Below are 25,661 nucleotides of genomic sequence, written 5' to 3' on the forward strand. Positions count from 1 at the left end.
TCATTTGAGCCATGTGCACCCTGCTGATGGAACGTTTGAAGTTGATTTAAATGGTCACAGTAGAGATCGTAGCAAGTGTCTTGCTGAGTGCGACGAAAACGGGTTTCCGCCCGCAATCGAGCCGGGGACCTTCTGCGTGTTCGGCACGGCGCCTGGGCTCGGCGGCAGCTGCTGCTCTTTCCTTCCTTACGAGATACCGTCGATTCGCGCAGTCGTTATTGCAAAAGATGTCACCAAAGGCAATCGCTTCGTTAGCGGCACTTTGCCTGGGCTCGGCGGCAGCTCTACATGGAGGCACCAGCAGCCCAGCCAGGCCGCCGCCGGCACCGGTGCGCCACAGCGCAAGGAGCCGGCGGCCGCCCTGCAATGCCCCTGTCGTTGCATATTCCACCCGCCCCATATCCTCTCCATGTCTGACTCACTACCCCAAATGACACTGCAGTCGACGTGCTTATTACTATCGCTTTTGGAAGAACCAAGGCGCAGTATTCTAGTGTCGAACCGGTACTGCAAATTGGGATTAAGCAAAAATTTATTGTGTGGTCGAGCGACAGCCTCGGCTCGCTCTTCCTACATGATCGCTTCTTGTGCGGAATAATTCCTAGCTCGCCGATGGCTTCAGAGTTGGTCTTCTCGAAGTTTTGCTTTCGCACTGCATTCCGCAATCTTTTCGTTATGAGTTGTGTGCTTCGGTTTCCCGACTCTCTTGTGTTTAGTGCGTTTGGCTTCTCTTAACCCTTAGCCACCGCTTGCCGAAATTTCCACACTATCATCTGTCGATCTGCAGAGCTCGATGACGGCCTCGCGGCCGTTCCTGAGCTCGTGGAACGGTCGAATCTGCAGTTGTTTCCAGATCTCTCCCACACAACGGCCTCCCAGAAGCTTGGATTACAGAAGTACGCCACTACTCCCAGCCGGAGATTCATCATTGAAAGCAGAATGACATGAGCTACACGCAGCTCCGATTTTTTTTTTTTTTGTGTCTGTCTTACTTTGAAAGACTTTGTAGTCGATTTACTTACTACTGTCGCTGTTGGAAACCAGGTGATAACCGCACAGTATTTTAGAGACGATCAGGTAATGAAAATTTAGAATAAGTAAAACAGTATCAAAAGTAGTTGTGTGGTGGAGCAGCACATGCAATTCACGCTTCCTAGATACTCGTTACTGCATAGAATAATTCTTTTGTCTGCGGCGTCTTCAGTATCCGTCTTCTGGAAATTTTTCTTGCAGTATATTGTGCAATCTTTTCGTTATGAGTTGGTGCTTGGTTTCCCGATGTTCTTTTGTTTAGTGCATTCGCCTTCTCTTAACCCTGAGAAACCACATACCGAAACTGAGGCACTGCCGGCTGTTCATAAGCAGTGCTCGATGAAGTTATTTCGCTTTTTATTCGTTGCCTTTAATATTCTTCTCATCAGTGGTGAGTGCTGCCTGCAGAAAGCGTTTATCTTGCGAATTCGCGTGACAGTTTGTGTTCCCTGTGAGGCCCACTACTTGGGATTAACTTGACTGCTCCAGCCAGGTGGCTCGTTGGTATAGGGGTATGATTCCTGCTTTGGGTGCAGGAGGTCCCGGGTTCAAATCCCGGACGAGCCCTGCCATTTTGACCGCACTGAAGAGTGGGTGGAACTCAGCCCCGGTTGCAGCTCCTCAATGAAGAGTTGACGCCCGTTATAGCACGTGGATATAACAAGAATGCGGCACCAGTAAAGTACGTAGGTGTAATTCGGTAGAAAGGCAGACGGTAATTTTGCATGCAACGCAAAAACAAGGTTGTCTTTGCGGGATATGTGCACCGTGAGTGGAGATTCAGCTTAATTGTGCGACAGTCTACCCTCATCTTACTAGCGACGGCAACAACCAAGGGGTGGCATGTAAGATTGAGCGTGGCTAAGAGTTTCTCATTATTAGTTAGCATCACACTTTGACAGAGCTGTGACAAGGCGAGTAGGGTGAGCTCAGGAAAGCCAGTAGCAAGCGCACTTGAAGTAGCCCTGAAGAACCGGATTATAAATTTTGCCAGCCATAATGAAGCTAGGGGCGTTCTCAGTTACCAAATACCGGTGCAATAAGAGAGCAACAGTATTTGACAGTAAAATGACGCCCTATCCGTCTAGCATACAACATTGCTTGTCTCTGCATACGCGGACGTGAGGTCATCTCGGAAATGAAATCCGAAATATAGATTAAAATTGTTGTGTTCCCGCCCGGGATCGAACCGGGGACCTTCTGCGTGTAAAGCAGACGTGATAACCGCTACACCACGGAAACGACGGTTCTTTTCATGTACCACCCGGAGACTCGTAATAGCAACAGTTTCTCTTCTGTGTTAGCAAGGGCATCGGCTACGAGCTCCCTCCGATTCGTGAAGTTCCTGTAGTAAAAGACGTCGATGGAAACAATCCAACCGCGACAGACAGGGAGAACGCTGGCTGAGCTGCAGCCCTACATGGTGAGACCATCAAAGGTGGCGTCATTCACATGCAGTGCGTTTTCGGAACGAATAGGCTCGTTGGTCTAGGGGTATGATTCCTGCTTCGGGTGCAGGAGGTCCCGGGTTCAAATCCCGGACGAGCCCTTGCGTTTTGTACAACGGTGTGGTAACAAATCGCATGGCGGCGGCTGTTTCGCGCATTTCCAGGCCTCCAAGTCAGCGCTAAAATCCGACAACCAGTTCTGAAACCGTTTCATGTTTCATTTGAGCCATGTGCACCCTGCTGATGGAACGTTTGAAGTTGATTTAAATGGTCACAGTAGAGATCGTAGCAAGTGTCTTGCTGAGTGCGACGAAAACGGGTTTCCGCCCGCAATCGAGCCGGGGACCTTCTGCGTGTTCGGCACGGCGCCTGGGCTCGGCGGCAGCTGCTGCTCTTTCCTTCCTTACGAGATACCGTCGATTCGCGCAGTCGTTATTGCAAAAGATGTCACCAAAGGCAATCGCTTCGTTAGCGGCACTTTGCCTGGGCTCGGCGGCAGCTCTACATGGAGGCACCAGCAGCCCAGCCAGGCCGCCGCCGGCACCGGTGCGCCACAGCGCAAGGAGCCGGCGGCCGCCCTGCAATGCCCCTGTCGTTGCATATTCCACCCGCCCCATATCCTCTCCATGTCTGACTCACTACCCCAAATGACACTGCAGTCGACGTGCTTATTACTATCGCTTTTGGAAGAACCAAGGCGCAGTATTCTAGTGTCGAACCGGTACTGCAAATTGGGATTAAGCAAAAATTTATTGTGTGGTCGAGCGACAGCCTCGGCTCGCTCTTCCTACATGATCGCTTCTTGTGCGGAATAATTCCTAGCTCGCCGATGGCTTCAGAGTTGGTCTTCTCGAAGTTTTGCTTTCGCACTGCATTCCGCAATCTTTTCGTTATGAGTTGTGTGCTTCGGTTTCCCGACTCTCTTGTGTTTAGTGCGTTTGGCTTCTCTTAACCCTTAGCCACCGCTTGCCGAAATTTCCACACTATCATCTGTCGATCTGCAGAGCTCGATGACGGCCTCGCGGCCGTTCCTGAGCTCGTGGAACGGTCGAATCTGCAGTTGTTTCCAGATCTCTCCCACACAACGGCCTCCCAGAAGCTTGGATTACAGAAGTACGCCACTACTCCCAGCCGGAGATTCATCATTGAAAGCAGAATGACATGAGCTACACGCAGCTCCGATTTTTTTTTTTTTTGTGTCTGTCTTACTTTGAAAGACTTTGTAGTCGATTTACTTACTACTGTCGCTGTTGGAAACCAGGTGATAACCGCACAGTATTTTAGAGACGATCAGGTAATGAAAATTTAGAATAAGTAAAACAGTATCAAAAGTAGTTGTGTGGTGGAGCAGCACATGCAATTCACGCTTCCTAGATACTCGTTACTGCATAGAATAATTCTTTTGTCTGCGGCGTCTTCAGTATCCGTCTTCTGGAAATTTTTCTTGCAGTATATTGTGCAATCTTTTCGTTATGAGTTGGTGCTTGGTTTCCCGATGTTCTTTTGTTTAGTGCATTCGCCTTCTCTTAACCCTGAGAAACCACATACCGAAACTGAGGCACTGCCGGCTGTTCATAAGCAGTGCTCGATGAAGTTATTTCGCTTTTTATTCGTTGCCTTTAATATTCTTCTCATCAGTGGTGAGTGCTGCCTGCAGAAAGCGTTTATCTTGCGAATTCGCGTGAAAGTTTGTGTTCCCTGTGAGGCCCACTACTTGGGATTAACTTGACTGCTCCAGCCAGGTGGCTCGTTGGTCTAGGGGTATGATTCCTGCTTTGGGTGCAGGAGGTCCCGGGTTCAAATCCCGGACGAGCCCTGCCATTTTGACCGTGCTGAAGAGTGGGTGGAACCCAGCCCCGGTTGCAGCTCCTCAATGAAGAGTTGACGCCCGTTATAGCACGTGGATATAACAAGAATGCGGCACCAGTAAAGTACGTAGGTGTAATTCGGTAGAAAGGCAGACGGTAATTTTGCATGCAACGCAAAAACAAGGTTGTCTTTGCGGGATATGTGCACCGTGAGTGGAGATTCAGCTTAATTGTGCGACAGTCTACCCTCATCTTACTAGCGACGGCAACAACCAAGGGGTGGCATGTAAGATTGAGCGTGGCTAAGAGTTTCTCATTATTAGTTAGCATCACACTTTGACAGAGCTGTGACAAGGCGAGTAGGGTGAGCTCAGGAAAGCCAGTAGCAAGCGCACTTGAAGTAGCCCTGAAGAACCGGATTATAAATTTTGCCAGCCATAATGAAGCTAGGGGCGTTCTCAGTTACCAAATACCGGTGCAATAAGAGAGCAACAGTATTTGACAGTAAAATGACGCCCTATCCGTCTAGCATACAACATTGCTTGTCTCTGCATACGCGGACGTGAGGTCATCTCGGAAATGAAATCCGAAATATAGATTAAAATTGTTGTGTTCCCGTCCGGGATCGAACCGGGGACCTTGTGCGTGTAAAGCAGACGTGATAACCGCTACACCACGGAAACGACGGTTCTTTTCATGTACCACCCGGAGACTCGTAATAGCAACAGTTTCTCTTCTGTGTTAGCAAGGGCATCGGCTACGAGCTCCCTCAGATTCGTGAAGTTCCTGTAGTAAAAGACGTCGATGGAAACAATCCAACCGCGACAGACAGGGAGAACGCTGGCTGAGCTGCAGCCCTACATGGTGAGACCATCAAAGGTGGCGTCATTCACATGCAGTGCGTTTTCGGAACGAATAGGCTCGTTGGTCTAGGGGTATGATTCCTGCTTCGGGTGCAGGAGGTCCCGGGTTCAAATCCCGGACGAGCCCTTGCGTTTTGTACAACGGTGTGGTAACAAATCGCATGGCGGCGGCTGTTTCGCGCATTTCCAGGCCTCCAAGTCAGCGCTAAAATCCGACAACCAGTTCTGAAACCGTTTCATGTTTCATTTGAGCCATGTGCACCCTGCTGATGGAACGTTTGAAGTTGATTTAAATGGTCACAGTAGAGATCGTAGCAAGTGTCTTGCTGAGTGCGACGAAAACGGGTTTCCGCCCGCAATCGAGCCGGGGACCTTCTGCGTGTTCGGCACGGCGCCTGGGCTCGGCGGCAGCTGCTGCTCTTTCCTTCCTTACGAGATACCGTCGATTCGCGCAGTCGTTATTGCAAAAGATGTCACCAAAGGCAATCGCTTCGTTAGCGGCACTTTGCCTGGGCTCGGCGGCAGCTCTACATGGAGGCACCAGCAGCCCAGCCAGGCCGCCGCCGGCACCGGTGCGCCACAGCGCAAGGAGCCGGCGGCCGCCCTGCAATGCCCCTGTCGTTGCATATTCCACCCGCCCCATATCCTCTCCATGTCTGACTCACCACCCCAAATGACACTGCAGTCGACGTGCTTATTACTATCGCTTTTGGAAGAACCAAGGCGCAGTATTCTAGTGTCGAACCGGTACTGCAAATTGGGATTAAGCAAAAATTTATTGTGTGGTCGAGCGACAGCTTCGGCTCGCTCTTCCTACATGATCGCTTCTTGTGCGGAATAATTCCTAGCTCGCCGATGGCTTCAGAGTTGGTCTTCTCGAAGTTTTGCTCTCGCACTTTATTCCGCAATCTTCTCGTTATGAGTTGTGTGCTTCGGTTTCCCGACTCTCTTGTGTTTAGTGTGTTTGGCTTCTCTTAACCCTTAGCCACCGCTTGCCGAAATTTCCACACTATCATCTGTCGATCTGCAGAGCTCGATGAAGGCATCGCGGCCGTTCCTGAGCTCGTGGAACGGTCGAATCTGTAGTTGTTTCCAGATCTCTCCCACACAACGGCCTCCCAGAAGCTTGGATTACAGAAGTACGCCACTACTCCCAGCCGGAGATTCACGATTGAAAGCAGAATGACATGAGCTACACGCAGCTCCGATTTTTTTTTTTTTTTTTTGTGTCTGACCTACTTTGAAAGACTTTGTAGTCGATTTACTTACTACTGTCGCTGTTGGAAACCAGGTGATAACCGCACAGTATTTTAGAGACGATCAGGTAATGAAAATTTAGAATAAGTAAAACAGTATCAAAAGAAGTTGTGTGGTGGAGCAGCACATGCAATTCACGCTTCCTAGATACTCGTTACTGCATAGAATAATTCTTTTGTCTGCGGCGTCTTCAGTATCCGTCTTCTGGAAATTTTTCTTGCAGTATATTGTGCAATCTTTTCGTTATGAGTTGGTGCTTGGTTTCCCGATGTTCTTTTGTTTAGTGCATTCGCCTTCTCTTAACCCTGAGAAACCACATACCGAAACTGAGGCACTGCCGGCTGTTCATAAGCAGTGCTCGATGAAGTTATTTCGCTTTTTATTCGTTGCCTTTAATATTCTTCTCATCAGTGGTGAGTGCTGCCTGCAGAAAGCGTTTATCTTGCGAATTCGCGTGAAAGTTTGTGTTCCCTGTGAGGCCCACTACTTGGGATTAACTTGACTGCTCCAGCCAGGTGGCTCGTTGGTCTAGGGGTATGATTCCTGCTTTGGGTGCAGGAGGTCCCGGGTTCAAATCCCGGACGAGCCCTGCCATTTTGACCGTGCTGAAGAGTGGGTGGAACTCAGCCCCGATTGCAGCTCCTCAATGAAGAGTTGACGCCCGTTATAGCACGTGGATATAACAAGAATGCGGCACCAGTAAAGTACGTAGGTGTAATTCGGTAGAAAGGCAGACGGTAATTTTGCATGCAACGCAAAAACAAGGTTGTCTTTGCGGGATATGTGCACCGTGAGTGGAGATTCAGCTTAATTGTGCGACAGTCTACCCTCATCTTACTAGCGACGGCAACAACCAAGGGGTGGCATGTAAGATTGAGCGTGGCTAAGAGTTTCTCATTATTAGTTAGCATCACACTTTGACAGAGCTGTGACAAGGCGAGTAGGGTGAGCTCAGGAAAGCCAGTAGCAAGCGCACTTGAAGTAGCCCTGAAGAACCGGATTATAAATTTTGCCAGCCATAATGAAGCTAGGGGCGTTCTCAGTTACCAAAAACCGGTGCAATAAGAGAGCAACAGTATTTGACAGTAAAATGACGCCCTATCCGTCTAGCATACAACATTGCTTGTCTCTGCATACGCGGACGTGAGGTCATCTCGGAAATGAAATCCGAAATATAGATTGAAATTGTTGTGTTCCCGCCCGGGATCGAACCGGGGACCTTCTGCGTGTAAAGCAGACGTGATAACCGCTACACCACGGAAACGACGGTTCTTTTCATGTACCACCCGGAGACTCGTAATAGCAACAGTTTCTCTTCTGTGTTAGCAAGGGCATCGGCTACGAGCTCCCTCCGATTCGTGAAGTTCCTGTAGTAAAAGACGTCGATGGAAACAATCTAACCGCGACAGACAGGGAGAACGCTGGCTGAGCTGCAGCCCTACATGGTGAGACCATCAAAGGTGGCGTCATTCACATGCAGTGCGTTTTCGGAACGAATAGGCTCGTTGGTCTAGGGGTATGATTCCTGCTTCGGGTGCAAGAGGTCCCGGGTTCAAATCCCGGACGAGCCCTTGCGTTTTGTACAACGGTGTGGTAACAAATCGCATGGCGGCGGCTGTTTCGCGCATTTCCAGGCCTCCAAGTCAGCGCTAAAATCCGACAACCAGTTCTGAAACCGTTTCATGTTTCATTTGAGCCATGTGCACCCTGCTGATGGAACGTTTGAAGTTGATTTAAATGGTCACAGTAGAGATCGTAGCAAGTGTCTTGCTGAGTGCGACGAAAACGGGTTTCCGCCCGCAATCGAGCCGGGGACCTTCTGCGTGTTCGGCACGGCGCCTGGGCTCGGCGGCAGCTGCTGCTCTTTCCTTCCTTACGAGATACCGTCGATTCGCGCAGTCGTTATTGCAAAAGATGTCACCAAAGGCAATCGCTTCGTTAGCGGCACTTTGCCTGGGCTCGGCGGCAGCTCTACATGGAGGCACCAGCAGCCCAGCCAGGCCGCCGCCGGCACCGGTGCGCCACAGCGCAAGGAGCCGGCGGCCGCCCTGCAATGCCCCTGTCGTTGCATATTCCACCCGCCCCATATCCTCTCCATGTCTGACTCACCACCCCAAATGACACTGCAGTCGACGTGCTTATTACTATCGCTTTTGGAAGAACCAAGGCGCAGTATTCTAGTGTCGAACCGGTACTGCAAATTGGGATTAAGCAAAAATTTATTGTGTGGTCGAGCGACAGCTTCGGCTCGCTCTTCCTACATGATCGCTTCTTGTGCGGAATAATTCATAGCTCGCCGATGGCTTCAGAGTTGGTCTTCTCGAAGTTTTGCTCTCGCACTTTATTCCGCAATCTTCTCGTTATGAGTTGTGTGCTTCGGTTTCCCGACTTTCTTGTGTTTAGTGTGTTTGGCTTCTCTTAACCCTTAGCCACCGCTTGCCGAAATTTCCACACTATCATCTGTCGATCTGCAGAGCTCGATGAAGGCATCGCGGCCGTTCCTGAGCTCGTGGAACGGTCGAATCTGTAGTTGTTTCCAGATCTCTCCCACACAACGGCCTCCCAGAAGCTTGGATTACAGAAGTACGCCACTACTCCCAGCCGGAGATTCACGATTGAAAGCAGAATGACATGAGCTACACGCAGCTCCGATTTTTTTTTTTTTTTTTTGTGTCTGACCTACTTTGAAAGACTTTGTAGTCGATTTACTTACTACTGTCGCTGTTGGAAACCAGGTGATAACCGCACAGTATTTTAGAGACGATCAGGTAATGAAAATTTAGAATAAGTAAAACAGTATCAAAAGAAGTTGTGTGGTGGAGCAGCACATGCAATTCACGCTTCCTAGATACTCGTTACTGCATAGAATAATTCTTTTGTCTGCGGCGTCTTCAGTATCCGTCTTCTGGAAATTTTTCTTGCAGTATATTGTGCAATCTTTTCGTTATGAGTTGGTGCTTGGTTTCCCGATGTTCTTTTGTTTAGTGCATTCGCCTTCTCTTAACCCTGAGAAACCACATACCGAAACTGAGGCACTGCCGGCTGTTCATAAGCAGTGCTCGATGAAGTTATTTCGCTTTTTATTCGTTGCCTTTAATATTCTTCTCATCAGTGGTGAGTGCTGCCTGCAGAAAGCGTTTATCTTGCGAATTCGCGTGAAAGTTTGTGTTCCCTGTGAGGCCCACTACTTGGGATTAACTTGACTGCTCCAGCCAGGTGGCTCGTTGGTCTAGGGGTATGATTCCTGCTTTGGGTGCAGGAGGTCCCGGGTTCAAATCCCGGACGAGCCCTGCCATTTTGACCGTGCTGAAGAGTGGGTGGAACTCAGCCCCGGTTGCAGCTCCTCAATGAAGAGTTGACGCCCGTTATAGCACGTGGATATAACAAGAATGCGGCACCAGTAAAGTACGTAGGTGTAATTCGGTAGAAAGGCAGACGGTAATTTTGCATGCAACGCAAAAACAAGGTTGTCTTTGCGGGATATGTGCACCGTGAGTGGAGATTCAGCTTAATTGTGCGACAGTCTACCCTCATCTTACTAGCGACGGCAACAACCAAGGGGTGGCATGTAAGATTGAGCGTGGCTAAGAGTTTCTCATTATTAGTTAGCATCACACTTTGACAGAGCTGTGACAAGGCGAGTAGGGTGAGCTCAGGAAAGCCAGTAGCAAGCGCACTTGAAGTAGCCCTGAAGAACCGGATTATAAATTTTGCCAGCCATAATGAAGCTAGGGGCGTTCTCAGTTACCAAATACCGGTGCAATAAGAGAGCAACAGTATTTGACAGTAAAATGACGCCCTATCCGTCTAGCATACAACATTGCTTGTCTCTGCATACGCGGACGTGAGGTCATCTCGGAAATGAAATCCGAAATATAGATTAAAATTGTTGTGTTCCCGCCCGGGATCGAACCGGGGACCTTCTGCGTGTAAAGCAGACGTGATAACCGCTACACCACGGAAACGACGGTTCTTTTCATGTACCACCCGGAGACTCGTAATAGCAACAGTTTCTCTTCTGTGTTAGCAAGGGCATCGGCTACGAGCTCCCTCAGATTCGTGAAGTTCCTGTAGTAAAAGACGTCGATGGAAACAATCCAACCGCGACAGACAGGGAGAACGCTGGCTGAGCTGCAGCCCTACATGGTGAGACCATCAAAGGTGGCGTCATTCACATGCAGTGCGTTTTCGGAACGAATAGGCTCGTTGGTCTAGGGGTATGATTCCTGCTTCGGGTGCAGGAGGTCCCGGGTTCAAATCCCGGACGAGCCCTTGCGTTTTGTACAACGGTGTGGTAACAAATCGCATGGCGGCGGCTGTTTCGCGCATTTACAGGCCTCCAAGTCAGCGCTAAAATCCGACAACCAGTTCTGAAACCGTTTCATGTTTCATTTGAGCCATGTGCACCCTGCTGATGGAACGTTTGAAGTTGATTTAAATGGTCACAGTAGAGATCGTAGCAAGTGTCTTGCTGAGTGCGACGAAAACGGGTTTCCGCCCGCAATCGAGCCGGGGACCTTCTGCGTGTTCGGCACGGCGCCTGGGCTCGGCGGCAGCTGCTGCTCTTTCCTTCCTTACGAGATACCGTCGATTCGCGCAGTCGTTATTGCAAAAGATGTCACCAAAGGCAATCGCTTCGTTAGCGGCACTTTGCCTGGGCTCGGCGGCAGCTCTACATGGAGGCACCAGCAGCCCAGCCAGGCCGCCGCCGCCACCGGTGCGCCACAGCGCAAGGAGCCGGCGGCCGCCCTGCAATGCCCCTGTCGTTGCATATTCCACCCGCCCCATATCCTCTCCATGTCTGACTCACTACCCCAAATGACACTGCAGTCGACGTGCTTATTACTATCGCTTTTGGAAGAACCAAGGCGCAGTATTCTAGTGTCGAACCGGTACTGCAAATTGGGATTAAGCAAAAATTTATTGTGTGGTCGAGCGACAGCCTCGGCTCGCTCTTCCTACATGATCGCTTCTTGTGCGGAATAATTCCTAGCTCGCCGATGGCTTCAGAGTTGGTCTTCTCGAAGTTTTGCTTTCGCACTGCATTCCGCAATCTTTTCGTTATGAGTTGTGTGCTTAGGTTTCCCGACTCTCTTGTGTTTAGTGCGTTTGGCTTCTCTTAACCCTTAGCCACCGCTTGCCGAAATTTCCACACTATCATCTGTCGATCTGCAGAGCTCGATGACGGCCTCGCGGCCGTTCCTGAGCTCGTGGAACGGTCGAATCTGCAGTTGTTTCCAGATCTCTCCCACACAACGGCCTCCCAGAAGCTTGGATTACAGAAGTACGCCACTACTCCCAGCCGGAGATTCACGATTGAAAGCAGAATGACATGAGCTACACGCAGCTCCGATTTTTTTTTTTTTTGTGTCTGACTTACTTTGAAAGACTTTGTAGTCGATTTACTTACTACTGTCGCTGTTGGAAACCAGGTGATAACCGCACGGTATTTTAGAGACGATCAGGTAATGAAAATTTAGAATAAGTAAAACAGTATCAAAAGAAGTTGTGTGGTGGAGCAGCACATGCAATTCACGCTTCCTAGATACTCGTTACTGCATAGAATAATTCTTTTTCTGCGGCGTCTTCAGTATCCGTCTTCTGGAAATTTTTCTTGCAGTATATTGTGCAATCTTTTCGTTATGAGTTGGTGCTTGGTTTCCCGATGTTCTTTTGTTTAGTGCATTCGCCTTCTCTTAACCCTGAGAAACCACATACCGAAACTGAGGCACTGCCGGCTGTTCATAAGCAGTGCTCGATGAAGTTATTTCGCTTTTTATTCGTTGCCTTTAATATTCTTCTCATCAGTGGTGAGTGCTGCCTGCAGAAAGCGTTTATCTTGCGAATTCGCGTGAAAGTTTGTGTTCCCTGTGAGGCCCACTACTTGGGATTAACTTGACTGCTCCAGCCAGGTGGCTCGTTGGTCTAGGGGTATGATTCCTGCTTTGGGTGCAGGAGGTCCCGGGTTCAAATCCCGGACGAGCCCTGCCATTTTGACCGTGCTGAAGAGTGGGTGGAACTCAGCCCCGGTTGCAGCTCCTCAATGAAGAGTTGACGCCCGTTATAGCACGTGGATATAACAAGAATGCGGCACCAGTAAAGTACGTAGGTGTAATTCGGTAGAAAGGCAGACGGTAATTTTGCATGCAACGCAAAAACAAGGTTGTCTTTGCGGGATATGTGCACCGTGAGTGGAGATTCAGCTTAATTGTGCGACAGTCTACCCTCATCTTACTAGCGACGGCAACAACCAAGGGGTGGCATGTAAGATTGAGCGTGGCTAAGAGTTTCTCATTATTAGTTAGCATCACACTTTGACAGAGCTGTGACAAGGCGAGTAGGGTGAGCTCAGGAAAGCCAGTAGCAAGCGCACTTGAAGTAGCCCTGAAGAACCGGATTATAAATTTTGCCAGCCATAATGAAGCTAGGGGCGTTCTCAGTTACCAAATACCGGTGCAATAAGAGAGCAACAGTATTTGACAGTAAAATGACGCCCTATCCGTCTAGCATACAACATTGCTTGTCTCTGCATACGCGGACGTGAGGTCATCTCGGAAATGAAATCCGAAATATAGATTAAAATTGTTGTGTTCCCGCCCGGGATCGAACCGGGGACCTTCTGCGTGTAAAGCAGACGTGATAACCGCTACACCACGGAAACGACGGTTATTTTCATGTACCACCCGGAGACTCGTAATAGCAACAGTTTCTCTTCTGTGTTAGCAAGGGCATCGGCTACGAGCTCCCTCCGATTCGTGAAGTTCCTGTAGTAAAAGACGTCGATGGAAACAATCCAACCGCGACAGACAGGGAGAACGCTGGCTGAGCTGCAGCCCTACATGGTGAGACCATCAAAGGTGGCGTCATTCACATGCAGTGCGTTTTCGGAACGAATAGGCTCGTTGGTCTAGGGGTATGATTCCTGCTTCGGGTGCAGGAGGTCCCGGGTTCAAATCCCGGACGAGCCCTTGCGTTTTGTACAACGGTGTGGTAACAAATCGCATGGCGGCGGCTGTTTCGCGCATTTCCAGGCCTCCAAGTCAGCGCTAAAATCCGACAACCAGTTCTGAAACCGTTGCATGTTTCATTTGAGCCATGTGCACCCTGCTGATGGAACGTTTGAAGTTGATTTAAATGGTCACAGTAGAGATCGTAGCAAGTGTCTTGCTGAGTGCGACGAAAACGGGTTTCCGCCCGCAATCGAGCCGGGGACCTTCTGCGTGTTCGGCACGGCGCCTGGGCTCGGCGGCAGCTGCTGCTCTTTCCTTCCTTACGAGATACCGTCGATTCGCGCAGTCGTTATTGCAAAAGATGTCACCAAAGGCAATCGCTTCGTTAGCGGCACTTTGCCTGGGCTCGGCGGCAGCTCTACATGGAGGCACCAGCAGCCCAGCCAGGCCGCCGCCGCCACCGGTGCGCCACAGCGCAAGGAGCCGGCGGCCGCCCTGCAATGCCCCTGTCGTTGCATATTCCACCCGCCCCATATCCTCTCCATGTCTGACTCACTACCCCAAATGACACTGCAGTCGACGTGCTTATTACTATCGCTTTTGGAAGAACCAAGGCGCAGTATTCTAGTGTCGAACCGGTACTGCAAATTGGGATTAAGCAAAAATTTATTGTGTGGTCGAGCGACAGCCTCGGCTCGCTCTTCCTACATGATCGCTTCTTGTGCGGAATAATTCCTAGCTCGCCGATGGCTTCAGAGTTGGTCTTCTCGAAGTTTTGCTTTCGCACTGCATTCCGCAATCTTTTCGTTATGAGTTGTGTGCTTAGGTTTCCCGACTCTCTTGTGTTTAGTGTGTTTGGCTTCTCTTAACCCTTAGCCACCGCTTGCCGAAATTTCCACACTATCATCTGTCGATCTGCAGAGCTCGATGACGGCCTCGCGGCCGTTTCTGAGCTCGTGGAACGGTCGAATCTGCAGTTGTTTCCAGATCTCTCCCACACAACGGCCTCCCAGAAGCTTGGATTACAGAAGTACGCCACTACTCCCAGCCGGAGATTCACGATTGAAAGCAGAATGACATGAGCTACACGCAGCTCCGATTTTTTTTTTTTTTTGTGTCTGACTTACTTTGAAAGACTTTGTAGTCGATTTACTTACTACTGTCGCTGTTGGAAACCAGGTGATAACCGCACGGTATTTTAGAGACGATCAGGTAATGAAAATTTAGAATAAGTAAAACAGTATCAAAAGAAGTTGTGTGGTGGAGCAGCACATGCAATTCACGCTTCCTAGATACTCGTTACTGCATAGAATAATTCTTTTTCTGCGGCGTCTTCAGTATCCGTCTTCTGGAAATTTTTCTTGCAGTATATTGTGCAATCTTTTCGTTATGAGTTGGTGCTTGGTTTCCCGATGTTCTTTTGTTTAGTGCATTCGCCTTCTCTTAACCCTGAGAAACCACATACCGAAACTGAGGCACTGCCGGCTGTTCATAAGCAGTGCTCGATGAAGTTATTTCGCTTTTTATTCGTTGCCTTTAATATTCTTCTCATCAGTGGTGAGTGCTGCCTGCAGAAAGCGTTTATCTTGCGAATTCGCGTGAAAGTTTGTGTTCCCTGTGAGGCCCACTACTTGGGATTAACTTGACTGCTCCAGCCAGGTGGCTCGTTGGTCTAGGGGTATGATTCCTGCTTTGGGTGCAGGAGGTCCCGGGTTCAAATCCCGGACGAGCCCTGCCATTTTGACCGTGCTGAAGAGTGGGTGGAACTCAGCCCCGGTTGCAGCTCCTCAATGAAGAGTTGACGCCCGTTATAGCACGTGGATATAACAAGAATGCGGCACCAGTAAAGTACGTAGGTGTAATTCGGTAGAAAGGCAGACGGTAATTTTGCATGCAACGCAAAAACAAGGTTGTCTTTGCGGGATATGTGCACCGTGAGTGGAGATTCAGCTTAATTGTGCGACAGTCTACCCTCATCTTACTAGCGACGGCAACAACCAAGGGGTGGCATGTAAGATTGAGCGTGGCTAAGAGTTTCTCATTATTAGTTAGCATCACACTTTGACAGAGCTGTGACAAGGCGAGTAGGGTGAGCTCAGGAAAGCCAGTAGCAAGCGCACTTGAAGTAGCCCTGAAGAACCGGATTATAAATTTTGCCAGCCATAATGAAGCTAGGGGCGTTCTCAGTTACCAAATACCGGTGCAATAAGAGAGCAACAGTATTTGACAGTAAAATGACGCCCTATCCGTCTAGCATACAACATTGCTTGTCTCTGCATACGCGGACGTGAGGTCATCTCGGAAATGAAATCCGAAATATAGATTAAAATTGTTGTGTTCCCGCCCGGGATCGAACCGGGGACCTTCTGCGTGTAAAGCAGACGTGATAACCGCTACACCACGGAAACGACGGTTCTTTTCATGTACCACCCGGAGACTCGTAATAGCAACAGTTTCTCTTCTGTGTTAGCAAGGGCATCGGCTACGAGCTCCCTCCGATTCGTGAAGTTCCTGTAGTAAAAGACGTCGATGGAAACAATCCAACCGCGACAGACAGGGAGAACGCTGGCTGAGCTGCAGCCCTACATGGTGAGACCATCAAAGGTGGCGTCATTCACATGCAGTGCGTTTTCGGAACGAATAGGCTCGTTGGTCTAGGGGTATGATTCCTGCTTCGGGTGCAGGAGGTCCCGGGTTCAAATCCCGGACGAGCCCTTGCGGTTTGTACAACGGTGTGGTAACAAATCGCATGGCGGCGGCTGTTTCGCGCATTTCCAGGCCTCCAAGTCAGCGCTAAAATCCGACAACCAGTTCTGAAACCGTTTCATGTTTCATTTGAGCCATGTGCACCCTGCTGATGGAACGTTTGAAGTTGATTTAAATGGTCACAGTAGAGATCGTAGCAAGTGTCTTGCTGAGTGCGACGAAAACGGGTTTCCGCCCGCAATCGAGCCGGGGACCTTCTGCGTGTTCGGCACGGCGCCTGGGCTCGGCGGCAGCTGCTGCTCTTTCCTTCCTTACGAGATACCGTCGATTCGCGCAGTCGTTATTGCAAAAGATGTCACCAAAGGCAATCGCTTCGTTAGCGGCACTTTGCCTGGGCTCGGCGGCAGCTCTACATGGAGGCACCAGCAGCCCAGCCAGGCCGCCGCCGGCACCGGTGCGCCACAGCGCAAGGAGCCGGCGGCCGCCCTGCAATGCCCCTGTCGTTGCATATTCCACCCGCCCCATATCCTCTCCATGTCTGACTCACCACCCCAAATGACACTGCAGTCGACGTGCTTATTACTATCGCTTTTGGAAGAACCAAGGCGCAGTATTCTAGTGTCGAACCGGTACTGCAAATTGGGATTAAGCAAAAATTTATTGTGTGGTCGAGCGACAGCTTCGGCTCGCTCTTCCTACATGATCGCTTCTTGTGCGGAATAATTCCTAGCTCGCCGATGGCTTCAGAGTTGGTCTTCTCGAAGTTTTGCTCTCGCACTTTATTCCGCAATCTTCACGTTATGAGTTGTGTGCTTCGGTTTCCCGACTTTCTTGTGTTTAGTGTGTTTGGCTTCTCTTAACCCTTAGCCACCGCTTGCCGAAATTTCCACACTATCATCTGTCGATATGCAGAGCTCGATGAAGGCATCGCGGCCGTTCCTGAGCTCGTGGAACGGTCGAATCTGTAGTTGTTTCCAGATCTCTCCCACACAACGGCCTCCCAGAAGCTTGGATTACAGAAGTACGCCACTACTCCCAGCCGGAGATTCACGATTGAAAGCAGAATGACATGAGCTACACGCAGCTCCGATTTTTTTTTTTTTTTGTGTCTGACCTACTTTGAAAGACTTTGTAGTCGATTTACTTACTACTGTCGCTGTTGGAAACCAGGTGATAACCGCACAGTATTTTAGAGACGATCAGGTAATGAAAATTTAGAATAAGTAAAACAGTATCAAAAGAAGTTGTGTGGTGGAGCAGCACATGCAATTCACGCTTCCTAGATACTCGTTACTGCATAGAATAATTCTTTTGTCTGCGGCGTCTTCAGTATCCGTCTTCTGGAAATTTTGCTTGCAGTATATTGTGCAATCTTTTCGTTATGAGTTGGTGCTTGGTTTCCCGATGTTCTTTTGTTTAGTGCATTCGCCTTCTCTTAACCCTGAGAAACCACATACCGAAACTGAGGCACTGCCGGCTGTTCATAAGCAGTGCTCGATGAAGTTATTTCGCTTTTTATTCGTTGCCTTTAATATTCTTCTCATCAGTGGTGAGTGCTGCCTGCAGAAAGCGTTTATCTTGCGAATTCGCGTGAAAGTTTGTGTTCCCTGTGAGGCCCACTACTTGGGATTAACTTGACTGCTCCAGCCAGGTGGCTCGTTGGTCTAGGGGTATGATTCCTGCTTTGGGTGCAGGAGGTCCCGGGTTCAAATCCCGGACGAGCCCTGCCATTTTGACCGTGCTGAAGAGTGGGTGGAACTCAGCCCCGGTTGCAGCTCCTCAATGAAGAGTTGACGCCCGTTATAGCACGTGGATATAACAAGAATGCGGCACCAGTAAAGTACGTAGGTGTAATTCGGTAGAAAGGCAGACGGTAATTTTGCATGCAACGCAAAAACAAGGTTGTCTTTGCGGGATATGTGCACCGTGAGTGGAGATTCAGCTTAATTGTGCGACAGTCTACCCTCATCTTACTAGCGACGGCAACAACCAAGGGGTGGCATGTAAGATTGAGCGTGGCTAAGAGTTTCTCATTATTAGTTGTAACCTCCCCACCGCAATTTTTTTAAAGAAAATATAGCAATACTTAATAGAAATGGGAGCCAAGTGTAACCTCCCCACAAAAATTTTAAAAGAAAAGGACGATACTAATTAGAAATGCTGATGGACACGGCTCTATGCGTAACCTGCCCACAATGAAATGTACTGACAATGGGAACAAAAATGTGAAATACGCAATCTGACTCAAATATAAATTCTTCACAAAATTTGAAGTCCGTTCAGTGACAAGAAAATACAATTAAACCGAAATATCGGTCTTTGGCCCTGTGTAAAACAATCAGAATTAAAGTCTTACCTCAGAATAAATGGATGTCACATATCTGCTCTTGTTGTTGCGCACCGCTTGGAGGAACTGCATTGCAATTAATAATATTCTCTTTTTTTTTTTGATTTTAGTGGAATTTTTCTTCAAAAGAAGTGGAATGAAATGGGAAGTGCAACGAAATCTTGAGTTCAATAAAAAATTAATTTTTTGAGAAAATGCTTTTGAAATAAAAAATTATTATTGGGAGACTTGTTGGAGAATAATTACAATAAATAAAATTTTTCATTATCTAATGATTATATTAATTAACAGTATACCTTATTCCTCATCTTGACCAGTGTTGCCGACCGCCTACATCACACAACCGCACTGGGCTGCTACTACTGACCGACCGCTCTGCATGACGGCTACAGACTGAGTACTGCTCTCAACTAGACAGAGCTACAGACTCGCAACGACTACTGTACTGCACTGGCCTACAGCTACTAACAGACTCGCAACGACTGCTACTGACAGACTCGCAACGACTACTCGACTGACTCGCAACACTCGCGCGGTCAAGCGCAAACTCTCTGGTCACAGATGCTACAATGCCTCGCCATCGCTGCTGCGTTACATACGTGTTTCATAATACGTGTTTCATAACCCTCCACTGGGGGGGCAAAAATTTGGCAGCGATGGTGAGTCATTTGGACTTGCCAATCGCGGCAAAATTTTTCTTTAATTAACAAAATCCTACAACTTACAGAATATTTAAATGTTGTGCACACGCACTAAGTACAAAATATATCAGACAAAGACAAAATGTGAGTACAAAACATAGTAGCAAATCAGAAAAATGTATATACAAATTATTTGACAGATAATAAAGTGCACAGGCACTGAAAAAAAAATTCTTTAGCATATGCAGAACAAATAAACAGACTGGCAAGAATAATTAGATGTAGTACATAAAGTAAATGTTGTGCACACGCACTAAGTACAAAATATATCAGACAAAGACAAAATGTGAGTACAAAACATAGTAGCAAATCAGAAAAGTATATACAAATTATTTGACAGATAACAAAGTGCACAGGCACTGAAAATTCTTTAGCATATTCAGAACAAATGAACAGACTGGCAAAAAATATTATGTTGACAAGTGACATAAGTGTACTCGCATTGGAGTTCAGCGAATCGAAAAATGTATAACCTATGAACATAAATGATGTTACCAAAAAATTTTTTCTTTATGTGACAAGAATCAGGATAGGAAAGGGAAGGATTGCATCATGGTTGTAGCACTTTAGATTGCACACAGCTGCTCTGAAAGTCCATATCTTTCCACAGAAGTACAACACCAAGTGACACAACTTGAAGTTCTTTTCCCATCAGAATTTATCAGTGTAGCCAAGACACTGAACTGTCGTAGTAATGTTCCATGTTTTCATTTTGGCAGTACATTAGGTACACCAAACAGTGGGACCATAATAACGTCTTCATCGCTCACGGTGGTGGACAGCATGTCGTGTCAACACCACGCTCTTACAAGGCACACCAACGTAGAATTAGTGCAAAAACCAAATATAGTGCTCCATGATCACTAGGATAAACAGGACAAATGGACATTGCAGTAATTCAGGGTAGTTAACACATGAGGTGAAGGACATCAAGTCACATAATATTGACAATTAGAGACTTAATTAGTTTGTGGCATTCATAGCCCAGTTATTGAACATTTCTGTACCAAGTATGTAGTATTACAGAAAAATGTTCATTAATTGTTGTACATAGAATCAGTAGCCTTCTTTTCCTGGTTACAAAGCATTATGAAATAATCGCATTCTTTTCAGTTACAGAGTATAATTAAGAATCATTAACCTTCTCCTAATTACAGTTAATTAATCATTTGTCATTCCAATAATCATTAGCCTTTGCCTAATTACAGTTAATTAATCATTTGTCGTTAATTAATCATTTGTCTAATTACAGTTAATTAATCATTTGTCTAATTACAGTTAATTAATCATTTGTCGTTAATTAATCGTTTGTCTAATTACAGTTAATTAATCATTTGTCGTTAATTAATCATTTGTCTAATTACAGTTAATTAATTAATCATTTGTCATTTCAATATAGTAAGAATTATTAACCTTAATTAATTACAAAGCATTATTAAACAGTACCATAGTTAATTAATTATGTGTCATTCCAATCTATTAAGAATCATTAGTCTTTTCCTAATTACAAAGCATTATTAAACAGTCACATTCATTTCAAATTACAAAGTATCAACATTGGAAACAAGAGCTAATCAATGGCATAATTAATAACAATTCGTGGAGTGACATTAATTATTGGCACTCAGTGGCCAGCAAGTATTGAATAGAATCCTCATTCAGTATTATTCAGATTATTACGAAGTCATTATTAAAAATCAGTTAATTACAGTCAAATCATTAATAATCACAGGCATTATAAGTGGTATCATTACAATAAACAGTGGCAGTTATTAGCTAGTGACAAAGCATCATTTTGAATATAGTCTCATTAAGAGGTCATTAATCAAGTGACATGCTATTCAGAGTTGATCAGTATTATTCAGAATTATCATAAACTAGTGACATTATGTGGGACTGGTAATACATTTTTTTGGTAGCAATGCATTGCGTTGGGATCGATAATTAATTGCTGAAACATAACACTATTTGCTTTTGACCTATTGCTGCAAATGAGGATAGGTAACGTCATTCGTCATGAGTCAGCTGTAGCAAGGTTATGTAACAAGGCAGTACATGTGATCACATTTATAAGCGATAGACACAAATGGGTAAAAAATAAAAATGCAAGTACTAGAACAGGTATAATAACTAACAGGTTTAGTAAGTATCATGAAAAGCTTCTCCTGGAAAAAATACAAAAACGGATTATTGACCTGAAAGAAGAAACGCACACTATGCTGAAAAGTAGTGAACTTCGAATTAACAGGTAGCGAAATGTGTATAAAAATGTGTTTCATAGCTGTCCTTTCCAAAACTTTCCGTCATCCTACTATGCAATATAACACCTGCTGTCAAAGCAAACTGCAACAAATACTTAAATAACTACATAACATAAATACATAACTTCAACATTATCCTCATCTGTAAAGAAAACTTCATTATCCATATCATCATAACTTCACTATTATCATCATCTGTAAAGAAAAACTTCATTATTCATAACATCATATCCTTCATCATTATTCATCAGTATTCATTATCATCTGCAAAAAAATCACTTCATTACTCATTATACAATTATTCCTTATCTCTAGCATATTTCATCACTAAAACTAAGATGTGTAGTTCTCTCTGACAGCCTGCATCAATCACCTTGTATTCTGAAAGAAAAAATTAGTTAAGACTGCTATTCTGTGATGAGTATAGTATAGTCTTGTTAATGCTTGTTAATCCTGATCCCTTTACTCTTCCTCATAAAGTTATTGCATCTCCTTTCGTTTATTCCGTAGGTGAAATTCCCATTTATGTTAAATTTATTTCTTAGAATCATCATTCCTTTCTGAAATTGATGAACAAAGATTAATGTCCTGCATTTAAATCATATACCCTCTAGATAATGACTGGTTTATGGTAACATAATTAACCCTACAGCATAACATGACAGAAAACGTAATATGTCAAAAACATTGACAGTGTTCAGATGCAAAAATGTACACAGAATAATACAATGCAGTAGCAAAAAAAATGTGAAACAGTCACGATGTTGAGATGTCATAAGGCAAAAAAAATGTCAAAGTCGACTGGTGTGTGTTATATCTTAACTATTTCATAGTGCATACAAACAAAACTGGAGTACAGTCATATACACAAAAAAAAGTGGAAAATGTGCACGGTCTGATGTGTAACGACAAGAAAAGCGACCTGCTAACCTTACCTTGCCGGGCACTTGCCAAGAAAAAATACGATAATCATCAATAAGTAGTCACATAAATATAATTGCAGAAATAGTCATAAATGTGTAAATTCATCTGGAAAAATATGCACGGTCTGATGTGTAACGACAAGAAAAGCGACCTGCTAACCTTACCTTGCCGGGCACTTGCCAAGAAAAAATACGATAATCATCAGTAATTAGTCACGTGAAATAATTGCATTAGTAAATGGCATCATAGTGTGTTGAATCATACAGTGGTTTCACTCAACAAACGGTTTAATGTTTGATATATGGTGATTGCCTTTCGATTTTCTAGTTCTCAAAGTTTCGACATGTACAACATTGGGGTGAGGGATGCTGCGAATCCGATATGGACCTGCGTATAGAAGTTCAAATTTACTGCACTTACCTTTTAATTTACTGGATAAATAGTGTGTACGTACTAGTATCTTCTGTCCAACGTGAAAGTATCGGCGTGTACAAACCTGTTTTTGCTGTCTTCTCCGGCGCTCTGCGGCACGTTTGATGTTGTTCAGCGCAATGTTAATTATTTCGTGGTGTCGTAGGCGACGACTTTTGGGTAGTTTTACTAATTCTTTAATTTTGTTTGGTGGTTCAACGTTTTTCAGTATAACAGACGGAGATAGCATAGTGGATTCATTTGGAATGGAATTAATTACATCTTGGAATGAGAGTATGTGTGTATCCCAATCAATATGTCTTTTGTGGCAGTATATTCTACACAGTTTACCAATTTCCTTCATTAATCTTTCACAGGGGTTCGAAGAAGCGTGGTACTTGGATATATAGATCGGAGAAATGTTTCTGGCTCGTAACATGCGTGTCCATACGCTACTACGAAATTGAGATCCATTGTCAGAAATTACTTTCATTACATGCCCTACATGAGATAGAAAATGTTTTACAAATGCTTTCGAAACAGTTTTAGCAGTAGCTTTGCGTAATGGAGTGAAAGTAACAAATTTTGAAGTGAGCTCAACAGCGACAAAAATGTAGCAAAAACCTCTGTTAGTTCTCGGAATCGGACCAAAAATGTCTACTGCGGCCATGTGTCTTAATTTAACAGGTATAATGGGATATAATGGAGGAATATGTGAAGTGGTGTCTGATTTAGCTTTCTGGCAAATTTTACAAGACGCTAAAACTCGTCGTATACGTTTTTCCATGTTAGTAAAATAACAGTTCTGTCTCAGTATAAGAAAACATTTTCGTGTTCCGTAATGTGCGTAACTTAAATGAGTGTACCAAATTAATTTGTTAACCAGTTCGTCAGGAATGCATAATAACCAATTGTTGCTGTCGGGATGAGAGCGGCGAAACAGAATGTCATTGCGTACAGTGTAGTGGTTTCTAATCGTAACATTATTCTTATCTTGCCAAAGGTGTTTAATTTCTTTCCACACATTATCTTTATTTTGCTCCTTTGCTATGTCCTGTAATGACGATGAAATAAAGTTTTCAAATGCAACTTGCTGAATGTACATGACACTGAAATTTGTTTTGCAGAAGTTGGTTGCTACGTCTTGCTGATTGTTGCCGAGAGAACGCGGTAGTGCGTCTGCTATAACATTTTGTGTGCCGGGAATGTGAACAATTGTAAAATTAAATTCCTGTAAATAAAGTTTCCATCTACTTAACCTGTCGTGAGTAAATTTAGCCGAGAGTAAAAATTGTATCGCTCTGTGGTCTGTGTAAACGGTGGTATGTCTGCCATAAAGAAAGTGCCGAAATCTCGTAAAAGCCCATACAACACATAATGTTTCAAGTTCTGTAACAGAATAATTTCGCTCAGCAGGTGACAAAATGCGACTTGCAAATGCGATGTTTTTAATTACTGTAGAGCCATCTTCTTCTATTTCCTGAAAAATGTGTACGCCTAAAGCGGTGTTGGAACTGTCGGTGGCAATGGAAAAATTTCTGGTGAGATCTGGGTGCGATAATAGTGGTGCATTCAACAGAGCATGTTTCAGGTTCATGAATTCAAAATGTGCTTGCTTATCCCAAGACCAAATACTGTTTTTACCTGTTAATTGGCATAATCTGGGTGTGTCTAAAGCAGAGTGATGAATAAATTTACGAAAAAAATTAATTAAGCCCAAAAAACTGCGTAATTGCTTCTTCGTCGTAGGAACACTAATGTCACGTAGAGCTTGAAGTTTTTCCGGATCAGGTGCAATGCCTTCTGCTGAAATTACGTGTCCAAGAAATTTTATAGAAGTTTTGCCAAAGTGCGATTTACTAAGATTAACTGTAAGTCCTTGTGCATGAAAAGTTTGTAACAGTTGTTCAAGAATCAGATTGTGTTCAGACCAATTAGCTTCTGCTATAAGAATGTCGTCTACATACGTCGTGATTCTGTCCTTAAGTTCTGTCGGAAGTATTGTGTTCAAACCGCGAATAAAAGCTGCAGAAGAAATAGTTAAGCCGAACGGTAATTTGCAAAATTGATAACAGTCGCCAAAACAGAGAAAAGCTGTATATTTTCTACAATTCGGATGAAGTTGAATTTGCCAAAATCCCGATTTCAAATCTAATGTGGAATAAATAGCTGTACCATGAAATTTCTGTAAAAGTTCCTCTAGTGTCTGTGGTCGATCTGTTTCGTTAATAATAATGTCATTAATGTGACGTGAATCAAGTACAAGGCGAAGTGAGCCATCTTTTTTCTTAACAATATGTAGCGGGTTTATGTATGGACTAACTGCTGGTTCTATAATTCCTTGGTCGAGCATATCCTGCAATTCTTTTTTAACCTGTTCTCTGTGAATATATGGAATGGGATAATGCTTTGCTTTAAAGGTGTCGTGCGGTTTGACTTGAAATTCATACATAAAGCCGGACATAGTACCAGGAATGTTGTCAAAAACTGGAGCTTGCTGTAAAAGAATTTTGTGTAATTGCGTTCGTTCGTCGTCTGTAGTTGCACTGCTCTCTTTAACCTTATCAGAAATTAACTGCATAACGTCGTAGTCAGCTTCGTCTGGAGTATTATAGTTATGTACGTACGTATCCGTGAACAATGTGAGATTACAGTCTATGTTACGTGTTGCGGAAATGACCTCTGTGCGGTTAATTGTTTGTTCTTCCGCAGATAATGAGTGCTGAAATTCTAAAGCAAGTTGTACATTTTCATCCTTTAACATTAAATAAGAATTCTGAAAATCGATAACTGCGTCGTGTTGTACCAGAAAATTCGTGCCTAAAATAATGTCTGTTGTTAATAAAGGAACAATCCAAAAATTAGAGTGGAAAGTATGACCTCCAATACAAAATGATAAATGCGTCTGTAATTTAACGTCTACACCTTTACTCGATACTGCTCCTTTCACTTT

The 25,661-nt window shown here is 45.4% G+C and overlaps 19 non-coding genes across 19 annotated transcripts; 13 read left to right on the forward strand and 6 right to left on the reverse strand.

Annotated features, from left to right (window-relative positions):
* The first annotated feature begins 1,527 nt into the window (after nt 1–1,527).
* Nucleotides 1,528–1,599, forward strand: Trnap-ugg (transfer RNA proline (anticodon UGG)). The gene has a single exon. It is a non-coding gene; the product is annotated as a tRNA-Pro (tRNA).
* Nucleotides 1,600–2,201: 602 nt separating this feature from the next.
* On the reverse strand, nt 2,202–2,274 carry Trnav-uac (transfer RNA valine (anticodon UAC)). Its single transcript has one exon. It is a non-coding gene; the product is annotated as a tRNA-Val (tRNA).
* A 235-nt stretch (nt 2,275–2,509) lies between these two features.
* Nucleotides 2,510–2,581, forward strand: Trnap-cgg (transfer RNA proline (anticodon CGG)). Its single transcript has one exon. It is a non-coding gene; the product is annotated as a tRNA-Pro (tRNA).
* A 1,643-nt stretch (nt 2,582–4,224) lies between these two features.
* Nucleotides 4,225–4,296, forward strand: Trnap-ugg (transfer RNA proline (anticodon UGG)). The gene has a single exon. It is a non-coding gene; the product is annotated as a tRNA-Pro (tRNA).
* A 602-nt stretch (nt 4,297–4,898) lies between these two features.
* Trnav-uac (transfer RNA valine (anticodon UAC)) lies at nt 4,899–4,971 on the reverse strand. The gene has a single exon. It is a non-coding gene; the product is annotated as a tRNA-Val (tRNA).
* A 235-nt stretch (nt 4,972–5,206) lies between these two features.
* Nucleotides 5,207–5,278, forward strand: Trnap-cgg (transfer RNA proline (anticodon CGG)). Its single transcript has one exon. It is a non-coding gene; the product is annotated as a tRNA-Pro (tRNA).
* A 1,647-nt stretch (nt 5,279–6,925) lies between these two features.
* On the forward strand, nt 6,926–6,997 carry Trnap-ugg (transfer RNA proline (anticodon UGG)). Its single transcript has one exon. It is a non-coding gene; the product is annotated as a tRNA-Pro (tRNA).
* Nucleotides 6,998–7,599: 602 nt separating this feature from the next.
* Trnav-uac (transfer RNA valine (anticodon UAC)) lies at nt 7,600–7,672 on the reverse strand. The gene has a single exon. It is a non-coding gene; the product is annotated as a tRNA-Val (tRNA).
* A 235-nt stretch (nt 7,673–7,907) lies between these two features.
* Trnap-cgg (transfer RNA proline (anticodon CGG)) lies at nt 7,908–7,979 on the forward strand. Its single transcript has one exon. It is a non-coding gene; the product is annotated as a tRNA-Pro (tRNA).
* Nucleotides 7,980–9,626: 1,647 nt separating this feature from the next.
* On the forward strand, nt 9,627–9,698 carry Trnap-ugg (transfer RNA proline (anticodon UGG)). Its single transcript has one exon. It is a non-coding gene; the product is annotated as a tRNA-Pro (tRNA).
* Nucleotides 9,699–10,300: 602 nt separating this feature from the next.
* On the reverse strand, nt 10,301–10,373 carry Trnav-uac (transfer RNA valine (anticodon UAC)). Its single transcript has one exon. It is a non-coding gene; the product is annotated as a tRNA-Val (tRNA).
* Nucleotides 10,374–10,608: 235 nt separating this feature from the next.
* Nucleotides 10,609–10,680, forward strand: Trnap-cgg (transfer RNA proline (anticodon CGG)). The gene has a single exon. It is a non-coding gene; the product is annotated as a tRNA-Pro (tRNA).
* Nucleotides 10,681–12,322: 1,642 nt separating this feature from the next.
* Nucleotides 12,323–12,394, forward strand: Trnap-ugg (transfer RNA proline (anticodon UGG)). Its single transcript has one exon. It is a non-coding gene; the product is annotated as a tRNA-Pro (tRNA).
* A 602-nt stretch (nt 12,395–12,996) lies between these two features.
* Nucleotides 12,997–13,069, reverse strand: Trnav-uac (transfer RNA valine (anticodon UAC)). The gene has a single exon. It is a non-coding gene; the product is annotated as a tRNA-Val (tRNA).
* Nucleotides 13,070–13,304: 235 nt separating this feature from the next.
* Trnap-cgg (transfer RNA proline (anticodon CGG)) lies at nt 13,305–13,376 on the forward strand. Its single transcript has one exon. It is a non-coding gene; the product is annotated as a tRNA-Pro (tRNA).
* A 1,643-nt stretch (nt 13,377–15,019) lies between these two features.
* On the forward strand, nt 15,020–15,091 carry Trnap-ugg (transfer RNA proline (anticodon UGG)). The gene has a single exon. It is a non-coding gene; the product is annotated as a tRNA-Pro (tRNA).
* A 602-nt stretch (nt 15,092–15,693) lies between these two features.
* Trnav-uac (transfer RNA valine (anticodon UAC)) lies at nt 15,694–15,766 on the reverse strand. The gene has a single exon. It is a non-coding gene; the product is annotated as a tRNA-Val (tRNA).
* Nucleotides 15,767–16,001: 235 nt separating this feature from the next.
* On the forward strand, nt 16,002–16,073 carry Trnap-cgg (transfer RNA proline (anticodon CGG)). The gene has a single exon. It is a non-coding gene; the product is annotated as a tRNA-Pro (tRNA).
* Nucleotides 16,074–17,717: 1,644 nt separating this feature from the next.
* Trnap-ugg (transfer RNA proline (anticodon UGG)) lies at nt 17,718–17,789 on the forward strand. The gene has a single exon. It is a non-coding gene; the product is annotated as a tRNA-Pro (tRNA).
* The last annotated feature ends 7,872 nt before the right edge of the window (nt 17,790–25,661 follow it).

Source organism: Schistocerca serialis, chromosome 2 (genome assembly GCF_023864345.2).
Source record: "Schistocerca serialis cubense isolate TAMUIC-IGC-003099 chromosome 2, iqSchSeri2.2, whole genome shotgun sequence".
In the NCBI taxonomy this organism is placed as follows: domain Eukaryota; kingdom Metazoa; phylum Arthropoda; class Insecta; order Orthoptera; family Acrididae; genus Schistocerca; species Schistocerca serialis.